The sequence below is a fragment of the Macaca fascicularis genome, chromosome 8, assembly GCF_037993035.2.
Source record: "Macaca fascicularis isolate 582-1 chromosome 8, T2T-MFA8v1.1".
NCBI classification, from domain to species: Eukaryota; Metazoa; Chordata; class Mammalia; order Primates; family Cercopithecidae; genus Macaca; species Macaca fascicularis.
In genome coordinates this window covers 113,437,613-113,462,062 of record NC_088382.1, presented here as the reverse complement: position 1 = coordinate 113,462,062, position 24,450 = coordinate 113,437,613, and the positions used below count along the sequence as shown (strand labels likewise).

The following is a 24,450-nucleotide window of genomic DNA, read 5'->3' as shown; positions in this document are numbered from 1 at the left end:
TTGGCTGTAATTAAACTCTTATCTGATTTCTTATCCATTAACTTCGGTAACTCATGAACCATCCTGAGTAAAATTTTATATAACACTGTATCTCAGCTATTATCACACCTTAAAGAAGACAGACTGCAGATTTGTAGGGGAAAAACTCAAAATTCAATGTAATGATATTGATTGTCTCTACCTATACATAAATACTTAAAAGAAAAAACTTAGCTTAAATTTATTGAAAATCTTTTTAAAGATAACTGTGTCATGCATCTGTAGTCCCAGCTACTCGGGAGGTTGAGGCAGGAGAATTGCTTCAACCTGAGAGGCGGAGGTTGCAATGAGCCGAGACTGTGCCACTGCACTCCAGGCTGGGCGACAAAGTGAGACTCCGTCTCAGAGAAAAAATAGAAAATAAAAAATAAACTGAGTTATCTATATTATCTCACCAGGACTGAAAGATGGCAAACTGAACAAAACAAACTATTAATTAAAATGTTCAATTAATGTTCATGGTAGCTAGTATCAGATATATGCCATATGTATCATAAGTAGAATCAGTGCTTTGGTTGTTTAACAAATGAATGCTTTCAGGCATAAACTATGTGCATAAACTATGAAAGGCCACCAACTTTCCTCTCTTTAATCCCCTCCTTTCAAATTGCCATGTGAATGTATTCTTGACAAATTAATCAGCTACAACTGAAAATCAATTTAGTGTAGCAGACAAGACAGCTTCTTCCGAATAAAAATGTTTCATGTTGCCATTCCAGTATAAAAGTCACATCTGAAACACAGAAGTTTTGTATGCTCCGTGACATATTAGTAAGTTAAAACTTGTACATAAAAGTGCTTTGTGACACAGCAAGTTAGATAAAAGACAAGCTCCAACCATCTCTGTCTTCAAGAGACCCATCTCACATGTAACAACACCGACAGGCTCAAAGTGAAGGGCTGTAGTAAGATTTACCACCCAAATGGAAAACAAAAATGAGCAGGAGTTACTATCCTATATCAGATAACAGAGTTGCTATCCTATATCAGATTAACACAGATTTTAAACTACTAAAAAGTAAGAAATACATTACAAAATGATCTGCACATGGAACACATTCTAACATTGACCATGTGCTCAGTCATAAAGTATGTCTTAATAAATAAATTTAAAAAAATACCACAGAGATTCTTGCATCACAGTACAATAAAAACAGAAATGAATATCAAGATGACCTCTCAAAACTACACAAATTTATGGAAATTAAACAACTTGTTCCTCAATAACTCATAGGTAAACACTGAAATTAGGGCAGAAATAAAAAAATTCTTCCAAATTCACGAAAATAAAGACACAACTTACCAAAATCTCTGAGATGAAACTAAAGTAGTGTTAAGAGGAAAGTTAAGAGAAAAGTGACAAATGCCTTTATCAAGAAGTTAGAAAGATCTCAAATTAACAATCTAACTTTGCACTTAAAGGAACTAGAACAAAAAGAATGAACCAATCCCAAAGCTAGTAGAAGAAATAACTAAAATTAGAGAAGACTCTAATGAAATTGAGATGCAAAAATCCATACAAAATATCAATGAAACCAAGAGTTTATTATTTGAAAAAATAAACAAGATTGATAGACAACTAGATTAATAACAAAAAAAGATCCAAATAAGTACAATCAGAAAATATAAAGATGACATTAGAACTGATCTCACAGAAATACAAAAGGTCTTTGGAGAATACTATAAACATCTCTATGCACAAAAACTAGAAAACACAGAGGAAATAGATGAATTCCTGGAAAAACACAGTCTCCCAAGATTGAATCAGGAATAGACTGAAATCCTGAATAGACCAATATCGAGCTCTGAAATTGAATTAGTAATAAAAAGCCTACCATCCAAAAAAAGCCCTGGACCAGACGCATTCACAGCTGAATTCTACCAATTATACAAAGAAGAAATAATACCAATCCTAATGAAAATATTACAGGTAAGTGAGGTGCTCCTCCCTAACTTATTCTATGAAGCCAAATCTGACAGATACACCACGAGAAAAGAAATCATCAGGTCAATATCCCTGATAAACATAGATGCAAAAATCCTCAACAAAATACTAGCAAACCAAATCCAACAGCACGTCAAAAAGTTAATACACCACAACCAAGCAGGCTTTTTCCTGGGATACAAGGATGGTTCAAGATACACAAATCAATATATATTACCACATGAACAGAATTCAAAACAAAAAGCATATGATCATCTCAATAGATGCAGAGAAAGCTTTTGATGAAATCCATCATCTCTTCATGATTAAAAAAAAAAAAAGTCAACAAACTAGGCAACAAAACAACATGTCTCAAAATAATAAGAGCCATCTATGACAAACCCACAGCCAGCATCATACTGATTAGGCAAAACCTGGAACAATTCTCCCTGAGAAATTGAACAAGACAAGGATGTCCACTCTCACGACTCCTATTCAACATATTACTGAAGTCCTAGCCAGAGCAATAAGGCAAGAGAAAAAAATAAAAGACATCCAAATAGGGAACGAAGAAGTCAATCTCTCTCTCTCTCACTGATAATATAATTATATACCTAGAAAACCCCAAGGATTCTGCCAAAAGTCTACTAGAACGATAAAAATTACAAAATCATTGTAAAAAATTAGTCACATTTCTATACACCAATAATGTCCAGGCTGAGTGCCAAATCAAGAACACAATCCCATTTACAACAGCCAAAAGGAAAACGAAGTATCTCGGAATATAGCTAACCAAGGAGGTTCTAGAAGGAGAACTAAAACACTGATAAAAACAAATCAGGGTCTACACAAATAAATGGAAAAATATCCCATGCTCATGGATTGGAAGAATCAATATTGTTAAAATGTCCATACTGGCCAAGGCAATTTACGGGTTCAGTGAAATTCCTACCAAACTACCAATGTCATCCTTTACAGAATTAGAAAAAAAAACTGTTCTAAAATTCAAGTAGAATCAAAAAAGAGCCCAAATAGCCAGAGCCGTCCTAAGCAAAAAGAACAAAGCTGGAGGCATCACACTACCTGACTTCAAATTATGCTATAATTGTACAGTAACCAAAACAGCATGGTACTGGTGCAAAAACAAACACATAGACCAATGGAACAGAAAGTAAAACTCAGAAATAAAGCCTCATACTTACAACCATCTGTTCTTTCACAAGGCTGACAAAAACAAGCAATGGGTAACGAACTCCCTACTCAATAAACGGTGCTGAGACAACTGGCTAGTCATATGCAGAGGAATAAAACCAGACTCTGACCTTTCACCATATATAAAAATTAACTCAAGATGGATTAAAGAGTTCAATGTAAGACCTCAAACTATTAAAATCCTAGAAGAAAATTAGAAAATACCCTTGTCAGCTCAGCCTTAGCAAAGAATTTTTGGCTAAATCCCCAAGAGTACTTGCAACAGAAACAAAAATTGACAAATGGTACCTAATTAAACTAAAGAGTTTCTGTATAGTAAAAGAAACTACTAACAGAGTAAACAGACTATGTGCAGAACAGGAGAAAATATTCACAAACTATGCATCAGAAACAATTCAACAAGCAAAGAAAAAAAATTAAAAGATTGGCAAAGGATATGAACAGACACTTCTCAAAAGAAGACATACAAGCAGCCAGCAAACATATGAAAAAAATGCTCAGCATCACTAATCATCAGACAAATGCATTTTCAAAACCACATTGAGATACTTACTACTCCATGGCAGTCAGAATGGTTATTAAAAAGTAAGAAAAAGAAGATTTTTTGGTGAGACTGTGGAGAAAAGGGAACACTTACATACTGTTGATAGGAATGTAAGTTCAGCCACTGTGGAAAGCAGTTTGGAGATTTCTCAAAGAACTTAAGATAGAGTTACCATTTCACTCAGCAATCTGATTACTGGGTATACACCCAAAGGAAAATAGATCATTATACCCAAAAGACACATGCACTCATATGTTCACGGTAGTGCTGTTCACAAGAGCAAAGACAGAGAATCAACCATTGCCTATCAATGACAGATTGGATAAAGAAAATGTGGTACATATACATCATGGAATACCACATAGCCATAAAAAAGAAGTAAATCATGTCCTTTGCAGCAACATGAATAAAGCTGGCGGCCATAATCCTAAGTGAATTAATGCAGGAACAGAAAACCATATACCGTATGTTCTTACTTGCAAGTGGGGGCTAAATATTGAACACCCATGAACATAAACATGGGAACGATAGACACTGTGCTGTACTTGAGGCAGGAGGGAGAGAGTGAGGTTTGGGTCAAAAAACTACCTATTAGGTACCATGCTTGCAACCTGATTGCAATATACCCATTGAGGTATACTGCAATTGAGCACAAACGTGCACATGTACATCTTGTATCTTTTAAAAAATGTAAAAAAATAAAAGAAAGTGCTTTGTAACCTACAAAATTTAATTCTATTGTAATACTACCTATAATCTTAGTTTCAGACTTCAAATAAATGAAATCATTTTTAAATGTATTTAATTAATTCACGATTAAATTGTTAAAATTAGCCCCCAAGTCCCTATGTGAGTCCGTCGCTACTATATCCATACTACTTTCTTTTGTCACTGGCTTGCTTCTTAGTTTTATTAATGTTAATTCCCCTCAGGCAAACCAGCTTTTCTGACATAAGAGAAAAAACAGGATCCAATCTTGCTGGAAGTTGCAGTCACAATCCTACGTTAAAATAGCCTCTTCACTCTCTAGGCAATGTTTTCTGGGGGGAGGTCATTAGTGTCTATCCCATCTTGGAGTAAGGGAGAAGAATACAGAAACTGCAGTGGAGGATTGTTCTAAATGTCTAAATGCCCATCTGCCTGAATACGATTTGTAGCATCTACACACGAGAGATACAGAAAGATGCAATCTAGCTGGTTCTAATTTTTTTTGTTGTTGTTCTTTACAGTGCTGAACCATAAAATAATTAATGATTTTTCTAAAAGTACAATTCATTTTCATATTCTACATGTCTTTGCACTGCAATAAAAAATATATGCAGCAAATGAAATCATAATATGAATAAAGTCCCATTTTGCATGTCAGTGCACGTAATTTGTTTGGTTTAATTTATTACAGTCGAAAAGTGTCATTCTTTGAAACTTAAACTTTTGAGTTGCCTCTGTGTGTGGGTGGGGTGTGTGTGTGTACATAGCATTCGTATAGACACAGGCATACACATCTATACATATACAATTGGTCTGCAGCTAGCAACTATAAGAATACTAAAATCAAACTATTTTCAGTACATAAAGATAAGGAAGAAAATATACTCTACTCTTAGTCATATATTTGAAATCTCATTGTTCTAACTATATAGAATATATATTTTTCATTTATGTTATTTTTCTTATATTCTTATTTTAAGGAATCACTCCTATATTATCAGATTTTTTTCATGTTTTATTGACAATATAAATATTTCTGAATCATCAAAATTATAAGGCAACTTAATATAAACTAGCAAAACATATAGCCTGTAATTCTTAATAGAAATACATTACCACATACGAATAGAACATTCACAACCATTTTAAAAACAAGTTACTTAACTCTAAGAATTATCAAAAAGAAAACTAGATATATAACATTTGATTATGTCTGGTCACTTCATTTCCCTTTTGATCTTCTATGTTACTTCATGAAGAAAAGTTTAAATAAATATTAATAGTTGTTCTCTAAGCACCTTTCCCATTATGCCTGAATATAAAAATTCACATGAGATTTGACAAAAATAATTTACAATGCAAAAACCATATGAGTTTGTAAGTTACTCTTCCAAAACTCCAACTAAGTGAATAATTAGGATATTCTTTAGCATTTATCTAAAAGTTATAAAAAGCTTTTCCCACTCAAGGACATCATAGATTTAACACAGGGAAACATATTTAATGCACCTTATACTCAATAATTGGTTGTCTTATCCAGTAGTGAATACTGGATAAGAAACATATAGGATTCTAAATATACTTTCAGATAAAGAAGATCATGTGCAACAGAGCAGATCTGGTACATTTCAATCATTCACATTAAAAATATATGACTTACCTACTAAACTCCAAGACTATTTCTTAGCTCTGTTCGTTTAAGAGTTGTAGCCAGAAATATAAATAAAAGGTAAAAGTACAAAGTCATAGTCATCCAAAAAGAATAGATGGCCACAAAAGATAAAGAGATTAGAACTAGGATGCCTCCAGTCTCTTCACCCTCAACCAAAACCACAGCATTTGGTCTCTGGCATTCATTGGAGAACTAAACAGCCACCAGGGAGCTACATTGGGAAGATGATCCTTCCTATCAGACAGTGTACTTAGCAGCCTCTGTAACAAGACTCCAAATAGCACAGGCACCAGAGGAAATCTACTGAGTTGTCAACGACTTGGGGACCCTGATCATGATAGAGTAAGAATTTTGTTTGACAATTTATTATCAATACCAAGTATATGTTATATTTTGAAATTATTCATTGCATAAGAATAATGTTTTCTTCAAATGGAATAGTATTTCATTCTTTTGTTCTACAAATAGAAGTCACAGATACAAATCTTGGAAATTTTTCTATTTGTGTAATATATAGTCATATGTAATTGAATAACCATATTTAAACAGTAAAGACTAGATTAGGAATATTACCTTAAATTATAAAGAATGATTTCTGGAGTGAAATAAAAGTGAGTGAAAAGAAAAATGTTAATACTTTGTTAAATAAGATACTGGCAAACTTCCCAATATTCAATATTGTTTTCCTTCTAGTATGGAATCCATTCAGTAATTGTCTTGTACTACATCCATCCTCTTAAACAAAGTTACGTGTAAACAGCTATATTAGGACCATTTTTCTTTTTGACATTTTTCCTCACCAACTTACTCGATGACTAATATATCCACCTCCCTCTTTAGACAAAAGAGTTATAATATGGAAAAACACTGAAATTTTTATAATATGGTAAAACACTGAAATCTGTAGAGAGTTCCTAAGCCACAGTATTTCAGGAAGATATACATAATTTTTGTTTCTCCTTATGGTAGAGACTATTAATGTCCTTTTCTGATACCCTTTACCAGTCTTATGAATCCCTCCCGCAGCTGTTGTGAGTGTTGGCTACAATAATGGTAAACATTTTCCATTCTCCAGAGAACTGGCCCCCTCAACTAACAGAAGTCACCTCCACTGGAAAGTAGCACTGCTATTCCCTCCCCAGGTATGGTTTAGAGCTAATGACCTACTGATATGGTGATACCAAAGTTGGCCACCCTTGCTTCAAAGGAAAAAACAGTGCCTTGCAATTTACTTTCAAAAAAATAACTCTCCAAAATACACACTTCCCCATACACAAACAGCGAGGATTAGCCAAGGCAAGGCTTTACCTGAGACCACATGCTTCCTCAGCTCTTTTCTCATTCCTGTCTTGCTTCCATCACCTCCTTAAAGATTTTTCCTGAAGAACATTCCTTCATTAAATCATGTGTACAGAAATCCCTGTCTTAAGCTCTGTTTCTAATGAACTTGACCTAAGACAATGCCAGGAGTGAGCCTAGAGACAGACACTAGGAAGGAAATTCTGGAGTTGGATTACTTGCTGGCCAACTAGAAATGAACACCCCATCACTGCTGTAAGTGGAATGAATATGTCCGTGGTCCCTGCCACACAGTGGTAATGCAACTGCTAACATTTTCACCTATAGTGAATTGGAATAGATTATAGGTAGCAAGGGATACACTGGATTATGTGGTATCTATCATTTCAAAGGTATGGGAGAAACAGTAATTGTAAAAGACTAGAATTAGATGGTCATTGCTGAATGCCAAACTGATGCATTACAAATTAAGAATGACAAGGTCAGGGAAGTCATCCACTAATATAAAGCAAAGTATGAGAGTCAAAAGGCCTCTCTAGCATTGTTTAAAGGGTTCTTCATCTCTTAAAGTTAGAAAGAAGATAGAGCTAAAGACTAGTCACAGAATTTAATTATAATATTGAGAGAACTTCAGAGAAGGCTAAATTCTCAGCCTAAGCAATTCTTCTATGCTAAAGTGAGGGTCCTGTCAGAGTAGGGCCCAGAGCAAAACCAGAGATCCACAATTGGTCCAGAACATGATACAATCCCATATAACCCATGGTACTAGAGACACCTGTGGTAGAACAACATAAACCCATAGGGTTCTAGAATAGACCTAACTGTCAAAGCAGAAAACCATTCATGTCATGTAGTCGGGGTAAAAATGGAACATCTGATCTCAAGACATCAAGTGACTATGAATCCAGAAGCACCCATCATGAAACCTATCAAATCATAAGACCAGACAGACTCAGCCGCATTCCATTTCTAATAAAATGGAAGTAGCTGATCTGGGCCTCGGGTTGAGCAGGTCCAGATGGGACAAGGAAGATGCCCAAAACATGTGGCTCAGACAACCAAGTTACTTAACACTATTGCATCCATGCTGCCTCTGAAGTTCATATCCACTTGAAGAAAAAAGAAAAAGGCCAAGCTTGGATAGTGAATGGATCAGCTCAGTATGTGAGTGTAAACTAAAAATGGAGTGCGTCTTCACTTCAGCCCTGTTCAGTGTTGGCCTTGAAATAAAGTAATGAGAAGAAATCCTCCCAATAAGCAGAGTTTCAGTTCACAAACTGGTTATCCATTTTGTGTAAAAAGAAAAGAAGCCTGAGGTCTTAACACATATGGACAGGAATAGTGGTGAATAGCTTAGCTGATTGATCGGGGGCTTCTGGAAATTAAGAAAAGGAGTTCTAATAAACAGGCATGTGGATGGACCTTTGGGAGTGGGCTGAGGGTGTGTGGATCCTTGCATTACATACTTACATGTACCAGGGAAGATCTACACAAGAGGTATTAAATAACCAAGAAAACCAATGAATTCAACATGAGATATCTGCTGGTCTCTGTCCTCACCAACTCCACCCACCTCCATAAGTAGAATAAAGCCATACTGACAGATATGTAGGCAATGCATGTGCCCAACAGCATATTCTACTCCTAACATGATGTATATAACGCTCGCTTCTGCTGAAAGCCTCATCTGTCAATCACAGACCCCTCCCCAACCTCAACATGATTCCACCCTTCAAGGAAACAACTGGACATCTGGTGATAAGTTGGCCGCACTAGATACCTTCTACCTTATAAGGGCCAATAATTCATTCACACAGATATAAAGAGGCATTCCAAGTATGAGTTTGCCTTTCCTGCCCAAAGCACCTCAGCAAGTACCTTTATACATGTGCTCATAGACTGCCTGCTTTACCTACATGGGATACCACATATTTAAGACAAAGCAAAGGAAATATGTTTCTTTGTAGTGTTACTGCAGTAAAAACACTAACTATAAGATCCACTGATCCTACCACATACTGTGCCATCCAGAACTCTTCAGTCTGATACAGCAGTAAAATGCCCCATTAAACATGTAGCTAAGACTCTGCTTACAGTGGACACTTTGCAGGATGGGACACTATCCTTCAGGACATAATATATTCCCTAATTCAGTGGTTATCATAAGCTGCTATGCCCCGGATATGTAGAATTCACGGATCTAAGAACCAAGGGAGAGAAGTAGGAGTGGCACCACTAACCATTACTGCCAGGTATCCACTTGGGAAATCTGTACAATACTGTTGCTTCAGGCTCTGTGAATCAAGAAATCCTGGTTCCTAAAGTGGGGGATGCTTCAACAGGGGACACATAAAGCTATGGCTACTGCCCGGTCACTGTGTGATCCTTGTGCCAGAAAAAATAATAATCATCACACTGGCATTAGTAATTGACCCTGATCACTGTGAGCAAGTAACAGAGCTGCTACAATTCAGGTTAGCCATTGGAGTGACTTGTTATTCCCAAGTCACGCTGCAACTATAAATGAGAAACCATAAGTACATGATGACAAGGAGCTCAGACTCTGCAGGGATGAGGATCTGAATCAATCTACCAGGTAAGTCATCTAAATCAGTAAAAGTGGAAAAAATATAAATAAGTGTCAGTTAAGGTCAAAAGATCAGAGACAAGTTTTAACAGAAATTGTGAGCATAGAATCCTGGAGGACCTGTGCCTGAATAGAGTAAATTTAATTATCAGAGGCAACTGGCTCTGACTGGTACAAAGGGTACACTAATGTACACATTGTTGGTGGCTTATCCAAATCCCCTTTATCTGGATAGTGCACTCATCTTCCAGCTGCTGTGAATATTGGCTGCTAATTGCACATAGTATCCCTGTTCTCCAAAGAAATAACCTCAAATGATAGCCATCTCATGTAGGAGGTTACCCTCAGCCCAAGGATAGCTCTGATAGGGGTATACAGATAAGAGAAAAAACTGAGGAATGACTTATGCTCAGAGTCCTTCACCCCCAAGGCTAGGCTTAACCTGAAACCATGCCCTTGACTAGTTCTTCTTTCCCTATCCTGCTTCACTCCATTCCCTTACAGTTTATTCCTGAAGAGCATTCCCACTATAAAGTATATGCACCTGAATTCTTATCTTAAGCTCTGCTTCTAGGCAATACTCCTCTTTTTCTTTCTTTTTCTAAGCCTCAGCATAAATTCAAATGAACTGGAATTTTCAAGCACAAGGCAGTAAAAAGAAAATAGACTTCAAGATTAATATTAATTAAATATCAAAATTCTAACTTATAGTCCCCAGGCCCCAAATTTCATGCAACCTTAATTAAAAAGAAGTGACACAGCCAGTCAACTGCAAATGACTTTTCAAATGGGCAGAATCGAGGTGAAACAAAAGGCCTAGTTTAAGAATGGTTTGTTTGAATACAAGTTTTCCTTGTAGTTAAGGTCACAGGTAAGTATTAGTTCTTCAAGAATAGAGACCCTTAGTATCTTTTTCCCTACCTTCCTCCTCAGTGCCAAAAAAGAACTTGGCAAGTTGTAGGTACTTAAGTATTAGTTCAAAGAACAAATAAAAAGCACTGGATAAATAGCGGCCTTTGTTTGAAACAGGTGCTTTTTAATTTTCCCAGGAAGAAAATAATGGACACACAGCAACCTAGACAGGACTTAACAAAATTTATTACCTACACCAAGGTCAAGGTTCTCAAATAAAATTAAAGGATATAATCAAGTTTTTGTCTAAGGTTGTGCAAGTCTCTGCAAAAGTGGAAAAGCCGAGAAGAAACAGTCTGTATGGAATCAGTTGTAGAAGAAAAAGGCAGACAGCACTTCAATTGGTATATAACACAAAACAAATTGAAAAAAACAGGAAAATGAACAAAGCAGTAAGGGACAAATTGAAAGAAAATTTCAATTTGAAATTTTTGAGGTGAAGTGCAAGTAACATTTATGTCATTTGATTTGATCAAATCCCTCTATTACTCTTGCCATAATGAAAAAATACCTAGGGCCCAGGGCTGTCTCAATGCAGTTAAAAATCAGGAAAACAGGCCAGGCGCGGTGGCTCACACCTGTAATCCCAGCACTTTGGGAGGCCGAGTGGGCAGATCACCTGAGGTCAGGAGTTCGAGACCAGCCTGGCCAACATGTTGAAACCCCGTCTCTACTAAAAAAAATATATATATATATAGAAAAATTAGCCAGGCATGGTGGTGGGCACCTGTAATCCCAGCTACTCAGGAGGCTGAGGCAGGATAATAGCTTGAAACCAGGAGGCGGGAGATTGCAGTGAGCTGAGATCGCGCCACTGCACTCCAGCCTCGGCAACAGAGTGACTCCATCTCAAAAAAAAAAAAAAAAAAAAAAAAATTTCAGAAAAATAGTTACCAAACATTCCTAAAAAGGCTAAAATTCTCTATCACCTTGCTTGCTCTTTCCTTTCTTGCATTTTTGATGTTTTAGTTAGTAGTCAGCATATTCAAATCCGCAGCCTCTACTTACGCTTCTTTCACTTAACTAATCATTATGATTCTTTCTGGACAGTATTACTCCACTAATATCAACATGCTAGCATAAGACTACCATAGTAGAAATTTCCTAATTAGGAATAGATGAAAAAGAGGAAAGAAAGCATTTCAAGAGAAACTAAAAGAGTCACGATAAAGAAAATAAGGAAAGTACTGCAACTAAAGAAAGTACTCAAGATCCAGTTAGCAACTATAAAAAGAAGCAAAGCAGGCAAACAAGAATACAGAATCAGAAAAAAAGAGAAGCGTTAGGGAAGGTAACTTATATAAAACTTTAAAATGTGACATTTCCTTACAGACAACTCACAGCAAACTAGGAATACATAAAATCAACATTGCCATAACTCACAAGAAACAGACTATGGGACCAGGTATAAACTTAACAAAAGATGAAACTGAATACAAAAACCTCATGACTAGGGATAAACCACTGAATGTGGCTTATCCTATAGGTTATTAGAATTTATGTTCAGAAAGGGGTTCTTGTTTAATAAATGCAGAGCTACAAAGAAATACGAAAGCTAAAAATTCCATATATGATTATATATGACAAATGAATGGAAATATGAAAGAAAATCAGAGTATAAAATAATATGGCCCTCCATATTATTAAAAGCAAAGTTCTTCAAAGAAATTGCTGCCTCCTCATATTTACAGCAGAAAGTTTATGTCCATATGAAGATTTATAAGTAAATATTCACAGCAACTTTAACACCAAAAATGTAGAAAAAAACCAAGGTGCCCATCAACAGGTGAACAGTTATACAAATTCTGGTATATCTATATAAGGGAATACCAATGCTCAGTAATGGATTTAAAAATAAATGAAGAATAAATTATTTATACATATAATAACATGGATGAATCTCAAACTCATCACACTAAGTGAAAGCTGTCAGATTTTTAAGAGTACATAATATAATTTTATTTACATAAAACTCATACTAACATAGGACAGAAAGCACATCAGTGGCTACTCAGGGATAGAGCAGAGCAGAGATGGATAGGAAGCAGGAATTATCAAGGGGTTAAACAAGAAACTTTCAGCAGTTGTATTGATGCTATATTACCTTAACTATGGTGATGTTTCCACAGGTGAATACTTGTGTATATTTGTGTATTTAACATATGTTCAGTTTATTGCATATCAATTATACTTCAATAAGCTATTTTAAAAATCCAGGTCTCTCTCCAACTTCAAATTTCATGCTCTACATTTAAATGATATCCTACCTCTTTAATATGAAGCTAAGTGATCAACAAAATTGCATGGAAAGATGCTCAACAAATAATAAATCTATTTCCTCTTCCCCATTCTTGTCTCAGAGAAGAATCTGCCATAGTAAGGTATTAATCGGAATCCATGTTGGCATTTGGGATTAAGACCTGTGGACTTCATGATCTTCCTATTCTATTCAAATATGAACTACCACAAAAAACTAGAGATGTTGTCTTAGGCTGTTGCTCTTCCCAACCTTTACCCCACATATGCTAAGTTCCTACAGTGTGGGAACTTTCAAGCCCTTTTTCTTATACCTAGCAAAAAGCATATTTGACATGTATCTGGCTATGAAAAACTACATAATTTTAAGTCAGAGCACCTGGGTTTGGGTCCTAGTTTCTGCCAGTTGTGAAATCATGGGCATATTACTTACTTATCTAAACATAATTTCTAAAACCTGTAAAATGATGACAGTATACTAATACTACATGATTTAGAGAGTCATAGTAATGATTATCTAAGATAAGTGAAAGTACTGATTAATTGTAAGGCATCAAAATATTAGTAAGCATTACAATTGTTTTAAAATAATTTTCACTAGTAATAACAGGTAGGGATAGTAGTAATTAAGGTGGCAGTTTCCTAATAATGAAAGAATTATAGATCATTTCTCCATATCTTCTGCTTTTCCTACCACATTGGCTACAGAAATCAAGTATACCCATAAAAAAGGAGAATGGTACAAAGTGATATAAAAAAGTGATGTACAAGCAAGAGATTTTGGATGTGTAAAAAGTGTTTTTAAAAAGGATCTTTGACTATTCTCCACAAAACTTGCTTAAAATTGAAGTGATTGTAGGTTTAACTTTCACAAGCAACAATAAAATTGTATAATTTTGAGAATAAGATAAGATTTTATTTTGTTAAAAAACAAAGACTTGACAGAAATAAGGAAACTAAGAAAACTTATTTTTCCACAAAAAAAATTAAAAAATAATCTTGAAGCTAGAAGTTTACTCTATTAGGAGCTGGAAAATGCTGAAATGCTGAAGTATGTTGAAAAGCATTTTAAAATGCAACGAAGTCAATAAAGTAATATTCTCCTTAAAAATTGAATATTTTTACTGAGTGGCAAACAGAAAGAATAGCTAAGGTAGAAGAAAAAGGTAATAGGGAGAAGCAGAAACAAAAGACAGATAATTTCAGTAATATGAAAGAAAAAGACTAGAGAATAACCTCTCATTCCCTGTCTCTTCTTAACCAAAAAGCACTGAAAAATGTTCAAAGAAAATAAAAAGTGAAGGTATTTGCAGGTTTACCATTTTTAGGAAAAAATAAATTTATAAAAACTACAAAGAAAAGTTACTAACAAAGTGGCTTTATTTCTATATGATGACTTTCAGAGCCAATGACATTATCAAAGAAGAGGAGTGAGCTTGAGACATAACTTAGAAAGATTTTTTTAAAAGAGAGACTTGAAAACTAAGACTAAATACAGTTCAAGAAAAGAATCATAACCAATCTTCAAGACTGATGAACCATATCTGGGACTGACAGTTCAGTTTGAGTACAGCTGAAGTGAATCTCTTAAAACCTTTAATGAAATATGGAAATAGAAGAAAACTAAACTGACTACAATATTTTCCTCTTTTCAAAATACAAGGTACTAGAAGCTGCTAAGCACACTAAAAATACAGCACATTTCTCACAGATATTACCTTATAAAAACTGGTGAAAGTAATTAAAGACACACAAACAAGGATGTCTTAAAAGGAAAATGTATTTGTCCATTTTCACGCTGCTGATAAAGACATACCTGAGACTGGGCAGTTTACAAAGGAAAGAGGTTTAATGGAGAACTCACAGTTCCACGTGGCTAGGGAAGCCTCACAATCGTGGCGGAAGGTAAGGAGGAGCAAGTCACATTTTATGTGAATGGCAGCAGGCAAATAAAGCTTGTGCAGGGAAACTCCCCTTTTTAAAATCACCAGATCTCGTGAGACTTATTTGCTATCATGAGAACAGCATGGGAAAGACCTGCCCCCATAATTCAATTGCTCCTACTGGGTCCCTCCCACAACACATGCGAATTCAAGATGAGATTTGGGTGGGGATACAGCCAAACCATAGCAGAAAGAAAATTCAAATCATGCCACAAAAAAGTTATTTTAATTACAACAATCATAAATTTTTACAAGATTCTGAAAGATTATATAAAAGACAAATAATTATTAATAGATATGCCATAGTATCATGTGGTAAAACTCATTCCTATAAGAGAAATAATAAGGTAGTTTTCACCATAGTTATGATAAAGTATTATTGATGGGCAATATGCACTACTCTATTATAGTGTGACTTCAAAAGAATAATCACTTCGCTCCCTAAAAAACTTTGAAGAAAACCATTAATTCAAAGAGCATATATGCCTAGGAATAAGAGGAATATGAGGGAAAAGTCTCAAACAGACACATTCTCAAAAAACATAATCAATATCCTTCCTTTAAAAGTTACTGAAAGCATTCACTGTCTGCTGAAAAATAAATTACATTTAAGAAATCAAGAACAGACAGGCACAGTGGTGCACGCCTGGAGTGCATAATATGCCTGGAGTGTATATTAGCAAGGCTGAGGCAGGGCGATTGCTTGAACTCAGGAGTTCAAAATCCAACCAGGGCAAGATGGCAACACCCTGTCTGTTTAAAACCAAAAAGAAATCACGAACAATGAAATTGTTGGAGTTAATAACTAGAGAAAGCAGGCACAGAAACAGAAGCACTAAATTCTCATGAAAATATATCGATTTATCCTTGATTAATAATTAAATGATCTTGTGGGCTGAATTGTATCTACTCAAAATTCATGTTGAAGCTCTAACTCCCAGTATCTCAGAATCTGACTGTATTTGGAGATAGGACCTTTAAAGAGGTGATTAATTAAAAGAAGACCATTGGGGTGGGTCCTAATCCAATCTAACTAGTATACTTATAAGAAGAGGAAATTTGGACAGAGACACTAAGGATTGTGTACAAGGAGGAAAGATCAGTGAAGACATAGCAGGAAGGCAGCTATCTGCAAGATTAAGGAGCTAGGCTTCAGAAGAAACCAAACCTCCTCCTAACACCTTGATCTTGGACTTCTAGAATCCAAAACTGTGAGAAATTAATTCCTGTTGTTTAAGCCACCCAGTTTATGGTACACTTTGTTGTGGCAGCCCTAGCAGACTAATACAGATGAGTAAATGTTTAAATTTTTTTAAAAACTTCTATAACAACCAATGAAATTACAAATAGGACAATATGAAAGCAATCAATGACAATGATGAAAAGCAATTCTAGGTGTTCATGGTAGAAACGTAATTACCTTTTGGGAAAGCAATTAGACAGTAAGTCTTAGAAAAGTTGATACATTTTGACACAGTAATTAAACATCAAGAAATCTTTCAGAGTGAAATCCTGAACAAAAGAAAAGGCTTAATCAGTAAGAAGCAGTAATAATTGATAATAATTAATTTATTATAAGTTATTATTTATTTAATGTTTGTTATTTGCGAGGCCATCTTCTAAATCTTCATAAAATTCATTCCCACATTTTTATTTTTAGTTATATTTAAAATTATAAAGCCCAAAGCAATTGCTGTTAACATTTTGCTACAGTTTCTTTAGAGTTTCTTTAATTCTTCTTTCTATGCCTTTTTATTTCTTATATGTAAAACAAAAACAAAAAGTATAACTGTATTTTTTTCACTTAATATGGATGAAGGCAGTCAAAAAGCATTATTCTAATATCAAATAACTGAAATTATAAAAGCAGCCAATAGAAAACTAGGGTTTTGCTTTATGTGCCAGATTTTATGAACATACCTAAAATGAGGTTAAGCTCTATTCTTCTGATTACCATAATCTCATACATATTTGGTTGCTTTTGTTTCTTTTTCACTTCAATTATAGTTGCACTAGAAGTAGACTTAGTGCTGAATTAGTGTAAGACATAAAGCTATCTATTTCCTTCTTTTTTTTTTTTTTTTTAGACAGAGTCTCACTTTGTCACCCAAGCTGGAGTGCAGAGGCGCGATCTCAGCTCACTGCAACCTCTGCCTCCCGGGTTCTAGCAATTCTCCTGCCTCAGCCTCCCAAGTAGCTGGGATTACAGGTGTGTGCCATCACACCCGGCTAATTTTTGTGTTTTTAGTAGAGACAGGGTTTCGTCATGTTGGCCAGGCTGGTCGATGTAAAGCTATTTCTTAATGGCAATCCTCAAATGTCTACAGATGTGTAGCCAAGGGTAACCACAAACAGGATTCAAGCAAAATAGGTAGAAGCAGTTTGAGAGTTTCAAACAGATGCTAAGAGACTTCTGATACATCAGAAACATCTGTAAGATTTTACGGAGTAAAATGTCTAGCTGATTGAGTTAACAAGGCTCACCTGCATTTCTGGAGCTACATGTAGATTGGACAGTACTATCAGGCTGTGAAGATTGAAATTCTTACGATGATTCACCTGGTTGTACTCTGTTGCTGATAACGGTCATTTACACCAAGACAGAAAATCATCAAGTCTAGATTTTTCGATGTTTAATAAAAAAGATGTAAAAAGAGATATTTATAAAGTAATATTATGTATGAGAGAAAGTAGGGAAACATTCTTCTGAGCTAGTAAGAAAAAAAAGCAGCAATTTCAGATCTTGAAATACATTTTAGAGACTTGGCATTTATTATTTCTGGATATAAAAGTCAAAAAGGAATTAATTTCCTGATAAAAATGTATGGAGAGGGAGGACACATGACACTAATTAATTGGCAATAAATAAATAATTCCTTAACAACAGCATTAAGGACCTAGATGAGCTCAGAGAGCCTAATTTGTTTTCACTACAGCAATAGTTTTCTCTGGCAATACTTAGCAATCTGGAGACTTTATCAGTGAAAATACCCTGTGCTCTTTAAGTCCTGCTCTGTAAACTACACCTAGCATTCCTGCCTGTTTCAAAGCTCTTCCTTCACTGATGCAGGAAGGTTTTATACATTGTTTTGGTATTTTAAAAAAAGGAAAAGAAAGAAATTTCTGAGTATGTTCACTTCAGATACACTTATTCTATAATTTTATTTTTGTCAAAATAACAAGTGTACCTTCCAGCAGCTGCCTGGTTTAAATTTTCCAACTTTTTAATTAAGGTTTTGCTCTTGAACCATTTCATTCCCACAGTATACAGCGAATACACTGAACTGTCATTGCCTTAAAACTAACTGGAAAATACCTCAGTATTATTTCCTAAAGTTAACATATGAACGAAAAGTATCCACGAGAAGTTCCTACATATGTGCAACAGAAAACATGCACAAAAAAATGTTCACAGCAGCACTTTTACAGTGCCAAAAGCATGGAAACAACCCCAACAATCTCTCTGTGGGAGAGTGGATTAAAAACTGTGATACACTCAAACTCTAAAATATTATAAAGCAGTCAAAATAAATGAATTACCACAACCCACAACAATATGAATGCAATGTAAAATTAGTGGGAAAATAGAAAAATGCCTTTTTATAAAGATGAAATAACCAATGATTTTTAGAAATACATATAAGAAACCTGTATAAGAGAAAAAACAGGAATGATGAACTTGGGGCGGAATATCATGATAGCCACAAACTGAAGGAGTCAAGGAAATGATTGCCAAGGTTCTAGCTCTTGCTTGATAGGGTAGTTTCATGGATGTTTATTACATTATGAAATAATTAACAGGTTCCCGAGTAGCTAGTATTAGGTTTGTCTTCTGTTTATAAACAACTGTAAAACTGGGCAGAATATGAAACAATCACTTTAATGTGTTGGACAAGACAGAACATAAGGCTAAGATTCTTAAGAAAGCGGTAAGCTTCACATTAGCTTTCCACCTGGAAACAATCTTCCAACTGTAGTATTAGGAACTGGAGTCCAAGCAGAAAGTATTGGTTTCACAGAGCATAAGAAGCACAGTCTGGTGTTAAAAATAGAGATTAAAATTCAGGCTTGTTAAGACAGCTAGAATTTTGTTTTTGTTTTTGTTTTGCTCTACACATTCATAGAAACTTCTTTAGTAATGAACTGTAGAAATAATCCCTGAAAGTATGGTCTTGGCAGCTAGAATTTTTGATGCAAAGTACTAGGACAAAAGAGAGCTAAGTGAAAAAGCTCCAGAAATAGGAATAGAAGTTTTGCTCTGTTCCTGCCCAGACTCTAAGCAGTACATATGCAGGCTCTCTGGAGCCTGGCAGACTGCACCTGCTGAGGGCTGAAAGTTGAAGAGAAATTTCAGAAGTCACACCCTACTATAAAACTCTCTGATCAAGCAAGCTTGGAGAGATATTTGTGAAAAATTCCGGGGCATTCAGTTGAGGCCTCACAAAGGCCACGCATTAAGAGTAAAAAAACCATACCCTAGAAGTAAGGGCTGTGCCCTATGACAAAGAAAAAAAAAAAAAAGAGGACTCTCCAAATAAAGCCTAAAACCAAACTTTGACAAGATTGAGGTGATCCTCCTTAATTTAACTTCCTGACACAATCAAAATTAGCATCCTCAAGATGAAAAGGTAACATAAAAATTCTATAATACATCATTTAGGTGTTTACCCTACAAGACTGTTACAAGACATCCAAGGAAGCAAGAAAATTAATCTATAACCATGAGAACACAGAGTCCATAGAAGCATTAGAAACAGTCCTACAGATGACCAGAATGTTGCAACTAGCAGAGAGGAGCTTTAAAATAACACAATGAATATGTAAAAGGATTTCGTGGAAAAGTGGATAAAGTAGGAAAACAGATGGGGAATTTCAGCAGATTAATAGGAACTTTAAAAAATGACAATTCTAGAAGCGAAACATGCAATAATAGAAGTGTAGAATACACTGCACATGATTAACAGTAGAATGAAATAAAATCAAAGGTAACCTACACCTTCTGCCTATCCAAAATATATGTAACTTTTGAAAAGTAATAGAATGGTAGACACTCTGACATTATTTGACATTATTATATAATAGAGTGAGAGATGTTGAGATTGACATCTGTGTTCTCACAAATCACATGATGAAAACAAAAGCTACCTAATAGTTTAGTCTTGTTGAAACCAATATGGATAATAAATTATGCTTAGAGGCAGGAAATATTACTTTAAAATTGAGACTATTTTCTTTGGCTTCTCCTTTTGCTATAATGCTGTAGGGTCATGTGCCTCAGGAAAACAGCTGTATTAATTCTAAACCACAATTTCTAATGACTTTTGCTTACATGTAGTTTAAACCTTGCTAGCAGAAAAGGAAGTGAGAAGGATTTCAAGCAGGTGAAGGATCTGATATGCTATTGCTGGCTTTGAAAATAGAGGGAACAAGGCCTGGAGCAGTGGCTTATGCTTGTAATGTCAGCACTCTGGAAGGTGGAGGTGGGTGGATCTCTTGAGCTCAGCAGTTTGAGACCAGCCTGGGCAACATGGTGAAACCCCATTTCTACAAAAAATACAAAAATTAGCCAGGCATGATGGCTTGTACCTATAGTCCCAGCTATTTGGGGGCCTGAGGCGGCAGAATCACTTGAGCCAGGGAGGTCAAAGCTGCAGTAAGTGGAGATACTGCCACTGCACTCCAGCCTGGCCAGATCATGGGAGGGAGACACACTGTCTCAGAAAAAAAAAAAAAAAAAAAAAGAAAGAAAGAAAGAAAGAAAGAAAGAAAGAAAGAAAGAAAGAAAGAAAGAAAGAAAGAAAGAAAGAAAGAAAGAAAGAAAGAAAAAGAAAGAAAGAAAGAAAGAAAGAAAGAAAGAAAGAAAGAAAGAAAGAAAGAAAGAAAGAAAGGAAAGAAAGGAAAGAAAGGAAAGAAAGGAAAGAAAGGAAAGAAAGGAAAGAAAAGAAAGAGAAGAAAAGAAAAGAAAAGAAAAGAAAAGAAAAGAAAATGCGGGGCACTATGAGGCAAGTAATGTTAAGAATCCTCTAGAAGCTGAGAGCTGTCCCCAGCTAAGAGCCAGTAAGGAAACAGTTACATCAGCACATAACTGTGAAGAACTGGGTTCTGGCAGCAATCTGAATTGTTTGGAAGTACAATTCAGATAAGTGCCAATGCTAGTCCACACCTTGATTTCAACCTTGTGAGACACTAAGCAGGGAACTCAAACAAGCCCACCTGGACTTCTGACCTACAGAACTGCAAGACAGTAAACAGGTGGAGTGTTTTAAACCACCAAGCTATGGTTATTTATTAGACAACATTAGACAACTAACATATAGTGCATTTGTATTAAGTGTTTTATAAAGTAATGAATCTTCTTTGTATTAACCGTCATAAAAAACTATGTAGAGAAAATTAAAAGATTCGTGCGTTCATGCAGGTGAACAATTCCATATAATGTGTGCACTGTACAATCAAACCGTGGTACCACTTTTCATCGAAACTGCTCATCTATACATTTGTTGCAACGCCAACACTAAAAAATACAAATAAGAATGTCCTTAGTTGTGTGTGTTTCATGGGAAATATGGTAATATTTTTTAAAGCACACATTTCTCTATGTGTATTTTCATCATCAGATTTACATTTTGTGCAAATAGTTTTTATAACAAGCTGTTCAACTTCTCTAGAAAAGGTAGTGTGTCCTATTTTTATGTTCATCATGTTTTGTTCTAAAATTAAGATATAACTCAGAAAGACCCAAAAAATTATTGTAGAGAAACTTATTGCAAAAAATACATTGTGTGGCATAGGAAATTTTATTTATTTATTTATTTAGAGATGGGGTCTCAGTCTGCCACTTAAGCTAAAGTGCAGTGGTGCAATCATGTCATGGCTCACTGCAGCGTTCAATTCCTAGGCTCAATGATCCTCCTGCATCAGCCTCCCAAGTAGCTGGGATGACAGGTGCACACCACCATGACTGGCTATTTTTTTTTCTTTCTTTCCTTGTTTTTGTAAAGAGGGGGATCTCACAATATTTCCCAGGCTGGTCTCAAACTCCTAGCCTCAAGGATCCTGCTGCCTGGGTCTCCCAAAGGGATGGGATTACAAACACCACGCCCAGCTGGAAAACATATTAATTTAAAAGATCAGCCACAATTTTAAGTAATTATCATAAAATTCTTCAGCACACACTTTCCATTTCTTATACTGTGATGGACACCAGTTGAAGATCAATTGATCAATTAATTTCATCTTTAACCTACTCATTCTCACTACAACCCTAAATCAAATTTCCTTTAAAAATTCCCTGTGAAAATTGTCTTTGTAATGGATGCCTACCCAGTTAGAAGGTAATGAAAAAGTACGATAGATTTTTGTCTCTTCATTTTATCTTATCAGAAGTTTTCTTTTAAAATTAGATCAGTCACATCGATCTTGCATTTTCTGTGAAGAAAGCCTTTGCATATCTTGCTCATGTTTTGTCATTAGCAACAGTCACTAGAATCTAGATGAAGTAAAGTAGTAAAGAAAGAATATTTAAACGTTATATATTCTTAGTATACTCTGATAATATAGTGATTATTTAATTAGGACATACAGTTCCAAATCAGCCACTGAACAACAGGCTAACCAATGATATTTAGAAAAGCGCAACAAATTATAAAGAATGAAGCTGAGGATTACAGAAGAAGCTACATATATAATTCCCACCAGCAAGTATAGGATCAATACAACTTAAAATATAAAAGAACAGATTCCTTTTTTTGATAATGGCCTATCAGCTTTGCTCAAGCTAACCTTGCCAGAGACGGTAAGTAAAAATCCTGGACAAGGTATGAACACACAACTATTTGAGGCCCTCAATAACAAAAAGACAAAAAATACTGGAGAGCAATTGATTCTTGGAGGAAGATGACACCAAGTGAATTTCTCATTTTTATGATTTTAACCAAATTCAATCAATACCTGGAGGCTAAATGTATGTTAGAAAACTCAGTCTTGGCCGGGCGCGGTGGCTCATGCCTGTAATCCCGGCACTTTGGGAGGTTGGGTCAGGCAGATCACAAGGTCAGGAGTTCAAGACCAGCCCGGCCAACACAGTGAAACCCTGTCTCTACTAAAAATACAAAAAATTAGCTGGGCATGGTGGCACGTGCCTGTAGTCCCAGCTACTCGGGAGGCTGAGGCAGGAGACTCTCTTGAACCCGGGAGGTGGAGGTTGCAGTGAGCCAAGATCGCGCCACTGCGCTCCAGCTTGGGCAACAGCATAAGACTCCGTCTCCAAAAAAAAAAAAAAAGGAAAAAGAAAACTCAGTCTTGGCCAGATGCAGTGGCTCATGCTGTAATCTCAGCACTCTGGGAAGCCGAGGTGGGCAGATCGCTTGAGTCTAGGAGTTCAAGACCTGCCTGGACAACACGGCGAGAACCTGTCTCTACAGAAAATACAAAAATTAGCTGGGCAGGATGGCGCATGCCAATAGTCCCAGCTACTCAGGAGGTTAAGGTGAGACGATTGCTTGAGCCTGGAGCAGGAAGTGGCAGTAAGCCGAGACAGTGCCACTGCACTCCAGTCTGAGCCTACTGACTTGAAAAACCTGAGGAAGGAGTTCGAGCAAAAACAGACTGGAAAGTGAGGGAGATATGACAAAAAGAAAGTTAAAGAAAGAAAAAATAAAATTATGTGTATAAAAAACACTGCCAAAATCTCATGCATACACAAGAAGACTTCAAGGAGCTCTGCTGAGCATAGTGGTATGCCCCCTACAATCCCAGTACTTTGGGAGGCCGTGGCAGGGGGATTCCTTCAACCCAGGAGTTTGAAGCTGCAGTGAGCAATAATTGTGCCACAGCACTCCAGCCTAGGTGACAGAATGAGACCCCCATTTCTTAAAAAAAGAAAAAAGAAAAGATTTTTAATTTACAAAAAATAGAAGCTCAGATAAAATTAAAACAATTAAATTACATTTTAAGCTACTGTCATCTCAAGGGAAACAGAGTTAATAGCTAAAGCTCAAACTAACTTCTTTTAAAAATAATCAGTGCTGTCTCTACAAAAAATTTTAAAAAAAATTGGTGCATGCCTGTAGTTCCAGTTACTCAGGAAGCTGAGTATATAACAGAAGATAAAGATAAATTTTTGAAAGAAACCAAAGAAAGCAAATTAAATACAGAAAGACTATCAAGTGCCAATGACTTGTCATCATGAACCACTTACTCCTCATCAAAAATTTATGAAGGCCAGTTTAAACTACAGAAACATAAATTTAAAAATAAACAAAAAAGACTGTCAACAATAGAATTCTATTTCCACCAAAAATATTCACAAAGAATGAAGACTAAGTAAAGATTTTTCCAGGTAAAAGCAAATGG

The 24,450-nt window shown here is 35.7% G+C and overlaps 1 protein-coding gene and 1 pseudogene across 48 annotated transcripts in view; both read right to left on the bottom strand.

Annotated features, from left to right (window-relative positions):
* Positions 1 to 24,450, bottom strand: part of RIMS2 (regulating synaptic membrane exocytosis 2) — a 753,111-nt gene that overhangs the window by 412,603 nt on the left and 316,058 nt on the right. The gene's annotated exons all lie outside the window — the stretch shown is intronic.
* Positions 19,173 to 19,270, bottom strand: LOC123575442 (small nucleolar RNA U3; annotated as a pseudogene).